The sequence below is a fragment of the Halichoerus grypus genome, chromosome 5 (genome assembly GCF_964656455.1).
Source record: "Halichoerus grypus chromosome 5, mHalGry1.hap1.1, whole genome shotgun sequence".
NCBI classification, from domain to species: domain Eukaryota; kingdom Metazoa; phylum Chordata; class Mammalia; order Carnivora; family Phocidae; genus Halichoerus; species Halichoerus grypus.
In genome coordinates, this window is record NC_135716.1 from 27,519,994 (window position 1) to 27,528,399 (window position 8,406).

Genomic DNA, 8,406 nt, shown 5'->3' on the forward strand with positions numbered 1-8,406 from the left:
AGAATTGGGGAAAATATACATTCCTTAGAGACAGTAGACATTAAATTATATTAAATTTTATCTTTTTATCTATCTATATGTATATGTGACATGTATATATATTTATTGGTAGTACTATTTTTATTTTTAATTTACACTAGTATTCCACTGGTCTGCAAGTTTCTCAAAAGCAAGGATGAGGTATGCCTTTGACTCATTTAAATCTCTGCACCCAGTTTAGTTCCTGACATGTATACACTCAATGAATATTTGTAAAGTGATAAATGTAAAGCATAAGGAATCACAAATTCAATCACAAATTGAAGTTAGCATATTCCCTATTAACACAAATGAATGTTCATTAAGACAGTTACAGACCATTGCTAAAAATATGAATGAAGAAATCTGGTTTTGAAGCACTCACCATTTCATGATTTCTGTCATATGTGTGTGTGTGATGTGTATAGATGATAGATTGATAAATAGATGAGAGATAGATGATAGATGCATAGATACATCAGATAGATAGAGAGATGATAGAGAGATGATAGATAGATAGATAGATAGATAGATAGATAGATAGATAGATAGATGATAGATAGATAGATGATAGATAGATGATAGATAGATAGATAGATGATAGATGATAGATATAGATGATAGATAGATAGATGACAGATAGATATCTTTATATCCTCTCTCTATATATAAATATGTGATAGGCATGTGCATATATTAACACATATACTAATACAGTGCCATATGGTGAGTGATATAAAGTGAGGTACTGGATTATATATTGACAAAGACACTGTCATCTTCTTTGATATCAGAAAAATAATGGTAGAGGATACTTACTGTGAATGAGTGATTTACTAATTTACTAAAGAGTCAGGAAAACATTAGTCTTCTACACAGAAAAAACAGTTCTAGGAGACAGTAGAGGTGTCAAAGTTTTGGGTCATCAAATTCTTGTATCATTCTGTGATTTTTTTTTTTATCTTATAAGCAAATAAGACCCACAGAGACATTTTTGATGGATGGATGACATGAATAGTTTTACATATTATCAAAATTATACTGAATTAAATATGCAAAAAAAGAGACAGAACTTCATGAGACTGAATTCAGGAAATTAAGTTAAAAGCCATTTAATATAGAACAAAAAAGAGATGATTTATTTGTTAGAGCACACTATTCTAATTTTTGATGATATAAAATATTAGCTATGACCTTTCTTACTTTCAGGAAATCGTATCTAGTTAGAGAAAAAAGATTCACACAGAAATAATTGGGAGCAATTTAAGATAGTATGTAATTAGTGTCATAGAGTGAATAATCCAGAATATTTTTAATCATTTTTAAAGTATTTACCTATTTATTTATGCAGATAATTTCAAGTAAGTTATTTGCTTAAATCAAACTAAGTACTGGAAATATATAAAAACTTGAGTGTTGGGGCGCCTGGATGGCTCAGTCATTAAGCGTCTGCCTTCGGCTCAGGTCATGATCCCAGGGTCCTGGGATCGAGCCCCGCATCAGGCTCCCTGCTCAGCGGGAAGTCTGCTTCTCCCTCTCCCACTCCCCCTGCTTGTGTTCCCTCTCTCGCTATGTCTCTCTCTGTCAAATAAATAAATAAAATCTTTAAAAAAAAAAAAACCTTGAGTGTTAACTTTAAGACTATTGACTAAAATGTGGAATACAAAGTAGGCTATCATATTAAAAAGACTAAATATTGCCAGTAATATATTATAGATGTCAAATCACTTTGCTAATAAAAATTTGTTTTTTGCTATTACATATGAAGGTATTGTCAAGATTAAAGGGAATAAACAATTGCAGTCATCTTCCATGAAATTGTGATTATTAATAAATTTGTTAAAGTGATTGTTACTCAAATGTTATTAAGAAATATTTTAGTAAGAAGGTAGGGCAAATATAATAAACCCACCTAAGTAATGTTATAGAAAATAAGTGATCTACTTTGGTCATCACAAATGACAAACATACAAATTATTAAATATTTCATTTACTAACAAGTTTAGGATATTTGATGAAATTCCAGTTTATTGAATAATTATAGTTTTAATGTGAATTATGTGTGTATACAATATATGTGCATATTATATACATGTATATATGTGCATATGTATATACATATATATAAAATATGTGTATTTTATATATACATAATGTAATAGTTTAGTTATGGAATCATCTGCCTTCATTTTGATTGTAGAACACATACTGCGCCCAAATACACTCTTAGTCACCTCCGTCTCATGTGCAACTGGTTGCTAAATGGTATACATTTGTGAAAAATATCCACATCTACTACAAAGAAATATTTATTTTGTTCTATTCTGCAGTTGTCATGAGTTAGAGATGATTACTTTTCTATTTTCTACATCACAAAATAATGATTACAGTATCACACCTTCTGTCTGGGTTGTTTAAAAAGCGAGAGTCAATAAAAATGAAATGCTTTATAAATGCGAATTGATTAAACTTTTATGTCAGAAGCAATAGAAATTATCACCCAATTTATAACTATGAAACTGAGCTGGTACTTCTCATTTGATGGATCTAAATTTTACTCTGAAAAAGCTGCAGGAAATGCATCTAATTTTAAACACCAAGACTGAATGAATGGTCCTGTGGCTAGGTACTCTCTCATTAAGAGGGCAGGCAAAGTTCCAATCTTTCTGGGAGAAAGCTGAAGGGATGGGGTTCTTTGGGGTTCTTTTGACTAATACAGTATGAATATTTCTAACAAACATTTGCATAGAACTTAAAATTATTTTGTGGACAATGTTCTAAGTAATTACTAATATTATTTTATTTTATTTCTTAAGAGTTCAATGAAACAGTTACCTATATTGACTCTATTTTACAGATGAGGAACCTGAGGCATAGAGAGAGGCATAGAAAGATAGGAAATTTGACCATGGTCACACATCTAGCACATGTCAGAGACAGGACTTTATATAGGGATTCTGGCTCCAGGGTCCAGGCTAACCATTATTCTGTGCTGCCTTTTTATATGTAATGTAATATAACATAAAATTATTGTAGTTGAAACCTCAGTGTTATCCTATAATCCTTGGAGCTCATCTCTGTTGTCACATTCCTTTGGAATAATACCCACATGATTTCTCCCCATTGCAGTTTTAAGTACAACTTAAACAAGAATGGTAGAATAATTATTTTTATATACCCAGCAACAATAGATAAAATGATAGTAATTGTATTATTTATGATTAATGCAAGACTTATATTTCATTAATAATGGTTTCACTTCACTTAATACTTAATCTACTCATTTATCAATGTTTATGTTTGTTCACTCAGTTTCAAATCTGAATAATAATATACAAGTTTTAATCATGGGCTATTATTTGGTAAAGACAAACACAAATTGTAAAACCTCTTAGTGATGTGAAGTTAATTGGATAACAGCCTTAATTTGAGGAATGGTTTATAATAGAACATAAGCATTAGAGATTTAACTCTTGCTGCAAGTAAATATTAAGTTGTTGGCAATTCTAAATCTGATTAAATATCATAGAAAAATTTGGCGTATTCTTAAACAATTAGGTTATTCTCAGGAAAGGATTAGTACACTTTAGTATGTGTGTATGTATGTATGTATGTATGTATGTATTGAGAGAGAATGTATGCAAGTGGTAGGGAGAGGGGCTGAGGGAGAGAGAGAATCTCAAACAGATTCCATGCTGAGTACAGAGCAGGATACAGGGCTGATCTCAGGACCCTGAAATAATGACCTGAGCCAAAATCAAGAATCGATGCTTAACCAACTAAGCCCCCAAGTGCCCCTTATTTTAAAATATATAGGGCTTATATTTTTATACCTATTTAATCTTGTTAAGATAATCATTCTACATATACTTATTGATTGAAATTTGGAGACACAAAATATTTGATCTTTCAAAAGGAATAAGCATAAGGCAAGTAGTTACCAAAAAATGTAATATTACCTTCTTAATATCACTCATCAAGATTAATTCTGCCCATATGCAAAGCTGAAAAATTTTTGGCAGTCCAACAGTTTTAGGTGAGTGCGATCTCTGCTAACACAAAAGATATTATGACAATAACCCATAACAAAGATTTTTTCATTATTGTCTTCTTCAAAAGATTGTTTCCAAAATGAGTTAAAATATTAAATCAGTTCCTGGTATATAGAAGCAGCTTATTTCCTTTAGAAATTGTGTTATATTTTGGCTCCTGGTTGTGTTTATTTGTGAAGAATTTACCACCTCAAGAAATACAGTATTTTATTTATGAACTTCTGACATGGCAGAGAAAAATTAAGAAAGATTGCCAGTTGTCTAGTTTGTGCTGTAGGATAATGGCTTCCTGTTACCAAAGAGAACATAAGGTAAAGAAACAAAGCAAAATTGAAGTTGATATATTTGTTTTCACATTGGGAAAAATTTATAAATTGTGAAAATGATATTATACTGATTTCATTTCTCTTATACAAATATTTATCGATGCAGATATTCCCATGTTGTCTGATCCATGCTAATGTAATAGGACAAATTGATCATTGTGCTCATACTCAGAAATTGAATTTTTATTGGCTTGAAGAAAGAGTCAGGCATTTCCATATTTATATAGTTAAGATTGTCAGGACACAAAAACACTATCTTACAAATCCAGGATTGCACAACTTTGTTTTACCTTTTTGATCTGTGATCATACAACTTCACTTGTTCCCTTCGTTTCATATACACTCCTTTAGCATGAACTTACTTTGGTTTTCTACTATAAGGACTTTTTAAAATATGCTATTTCCAGAAATAACTTTAACTACAGAAAATAATTACTACCCTCCTTCCCTTGTCTTTCTAGAACATATGCCTTTAGTTAGTCCCCATCTACTTTCAAAACAAGAGAAACAAGTCATTAAGAATGCATTGTCTACTTTATATCACTCCCAGTGCATTGCTCTGCTGCTATTGTATTTTTTATTTATTTTCTGTGTTGTTTTCCTATGTTGTCCTGTCCAAAGGCAGAAGTCAGATCTAGTTTCACAGTATTTAATACCTATCTTGCATCCAGTAAACATAGAACAAAAATTTGTAATAAACAAAATGCAATTTTTAAATAATTTTAAAAAGAATATTGATAGATGAGATTATTTACGATTTTTTCTGAGGAAAAATACCCAGGTGTCATAGTTGAAGTGTGGTAAAATGATTAGACAAATGGGCTTATTTGGTAATAGATTGCAGCAACTCCAGGTACTGATTCCCTCCCTACAGTTCAAGGTGTACTTTTTGTTGTTCTTGCTTCTTCATTTGTTTTATGAATTGGTTGGGTTATTTTAGTTGTCTATTTAGTGAAGTATGGAGTCCTCAGCGTTATTCCTCAGAGGGTATAGCCTTGAGTATGTCAGTCACCCTAGGATGAGAGTGGTTTTAGCAGGGTCTTCTTTGACCCTCTCTTTCCTTCATCTCTGTTACACTGTCTGCATCCTTTGATGTTATGCCCAGCTCATTAAGCTACCCTAATTGCAAGTAGATTGTTTCCATAGTGCCTGGATGTACATTGCTCATCTGTCAGATCGAATTAAATTTGAGCACTGCTAGTTTATGAGTCCAGTCTTTGCGGTTTGTTCTGACTCCTGGAAGTTTCTTCTTAACTATCTCTTTTCCTAGTTCTTCTTGGTGAACTGGTTGGCCTATGGCTTAATCTGTACTTTATTAAGACACTCTTTCTTCTTATGAACTATGTCTCCTCCAGAAAAGTAATCTAAACAACTACTCTGGATGTTAGAGATTGGTGGGGGAGGGAGATGTGGGTGCTCTGGTGTTGTCAGTTTTCTTTTCCTGGCTGGAACCTCTGGCTTATGAGCATGCTGAGAAGAGAATGTTTGGAGCCGTCATATTTTGGGCTTGCCATGTCTGGGATAGAAGCCCTGTCCTATAGATAGAGGTTCAGTGGGGGAAGGGCGTCCCTGATCTCCCAGCTTCACAGACCATAAACTTAGCCTTTCAACTTGGAGATGGAGGGAATAAGAAATACATAATGTATGGTGATTAACATAACATAATAAAATAAAATAAAATAAAAAGAAATACGGCTTTTCACTCCTAGAGAAATATGGCAAGTGTTGAATGGGAATGAGGAAAGGGAACCTCTCTTTTTTGGCCAGCTCACCAGAGTGGAGGTTTCATTCAGCTGAGCTGGTTGGAAATGGAGGGAAAGAGGGGTTTTTGTCTCAAATGCTACAAAATCTTACTGCTCTTACTGAGTTTTATTAGCTTTCTTGAAAAAATAAATGTTTATTAATTTTCTGTATGCCTTTTGGACATTTTCCAGAGGCTCTAAATGATTGGGGTTTTTGTTGTTGTTGTTTTTGTTGTTGTTGTTGTTTGCTATTGTTTTTGTTTGTTTGTTTTGTTTTTCAGCTCTGATTTTTTCACTTGGGAGTGGGTCTGTAGAGCTCTTCATTCCTTTCACATCCTGGAAGTGGAATTTCAACCCACTGAGATTCTTATTTTGGTTATTGTATTTTAGGTATAAAATTTCCATTTTGTTATTTTTTAATATATCTGTATTTCTTTGCTGAGGGTTTCTATCTTTGAAATTTGTTTCAAACATTTTCACAGTGGCTCACTGAGGCATTTTTATCATTACTGGTCTAAAATCTTTGTCAAAATTCTAACATTGTCTTCTTGGTGTTAGCATCTATTGACTGCCTTTCTCCATTTAGTTTGGCAAACTTACCGGTTTTTGGTATGATGAGTGATTTTTAACTGAGGTGTGAATATTTTAATATTATATTCTGAGACTACGGATCTTACTAAAATTTTCAGTTTTAGCTGTATTTCTCTGACAACCCAATGGCTGAGGGTAGTTGGATATCACTTCATGACTGCCGGGTTCCCCCTTCAGCTTTTGTTGACCCAGGAGGGAATCTGCCATGACAGCGGTGGTGGAAGTGGTGCTCTGGATCCCTTCACTGTCTCCACTGACACTGTAGTGGGCTGGTGTCATTACTACTAGGGGATAAAGTCCTGCATTTCTACTGGGTCTCTTTCCACATCACCCCAGTCAGAGGAGACAGGTGCCTCATTACTGCTGGCTGGGAGGGAAAGCCCAGTCTCCCCATGTTGTCTCTACTAACACTGAGGTTGTGGGCTTTTTAGTGCCAGTGGGGATAAATTTTTTTACCTCCCTACTACCCCCTAGTAGAAGTCAGTGTTGGGGCTCCTCATTCCAGCCCCTTCAGAGTAGAAGTCTAGGTTTCCTACTCAGCCTTGCTGGTGGGGTGAAGGTGAAAACACAGCTTTTTCTGTACTGTTTGGCTGTAGTAAAACAGTTACTGTCTAAATATCTTTTATCTTGCTTGGCTGCCACAGTTTTGATCCTCTGGCTATAGATAATAGGCTTTTGTTTGAGCCTGTTTTATCTATTTCTACTGGTGTTTCTGGGTTGCCAGCTTTTTGGGTCAGAGTCAAGATAGATGAAAAAAAAAATAATAATAATAGAGAGAACTGCCAAGCATGTTGTTCTTTGAGTCCCAAGGTCTCTACCCTGTCTGCTTTTTTCTTTCTACATTTTGATATCTCCTATTATTTGTTTAATATATGATTGCCAGGATTTTTAGTTGTACTTAGCAGGAAGAATAGGAGTACGTCTACTCCCATCTTTTGAGAACTCTTCATTCATTCTTTGGAGTGGGAAATATTTCATGGCCACAATCTATTAACTAGGTAGGTTTGGGGATACTAACTGCTACTGAATCGGCTGTAAATCTCATATTTTTTATTGTTATATAATCCTCAGGAAACTTTATCATCTTGACATTTGACAAGATATCATGCTGGTCTTCATTATTTGTCACTGTTTATCAGTACCCCCTTAAAATTGTACTTTCTCTTTTTTTCTAAGTCACATTATCCTCATTTTTCTTGAGAAATACATTTTCCCCAAATGAATCATTCAGTGTTCCTCATTTATCTTTAGAAATAAAGAATATTTGAAAATGAGAGTTTAGAAGTATTCTAATGAAATTTAATTATTAAATTGAGGTCCAGATGATATTCTAATTTTCTTGGTTCTTTCTAACGTACTTTTACAAACTGTATTAGTGGCCCCCTTTTCCTAAGATCAACCAAAGTGTATTGTTGTTGCCTAAAATTCTATCTTCAATTTCAAAGGTACTCAAAAAGTGCTTTAATTCCAACTTTGTCCTTATATACTTTTCCATTAAGTAGTCAGGATATTCTATCTAAAGTGCAAATCTTATCATCTTATCTTTTTATGACACCCTTTCATGAATCCTCATTGATTTTATGATTCAGTCCCTGTTTCATAACATGTTATGCAATATTCCCCATAAATATATTTTGCATAATCAATTGCTTACAATCCTGGGCTCCACATTTCTGA

The 8,406-nt window shown here is 33.5% G+C and overlaps 1 pseudogene; it reads right to left on the bottom strand.

Moving 5' to 3' along the window:
- LOC118528968 (large ribosomal subunit protein eL27 pseudogene) overlaps positions 1-7,008 on the bottom strand; it is a 48,140-nt pseudogene extending 41,132 nt beyond the window's left edge.
- Positions 7,009-8,406: the final 1,398 nt, after the last annotated feature.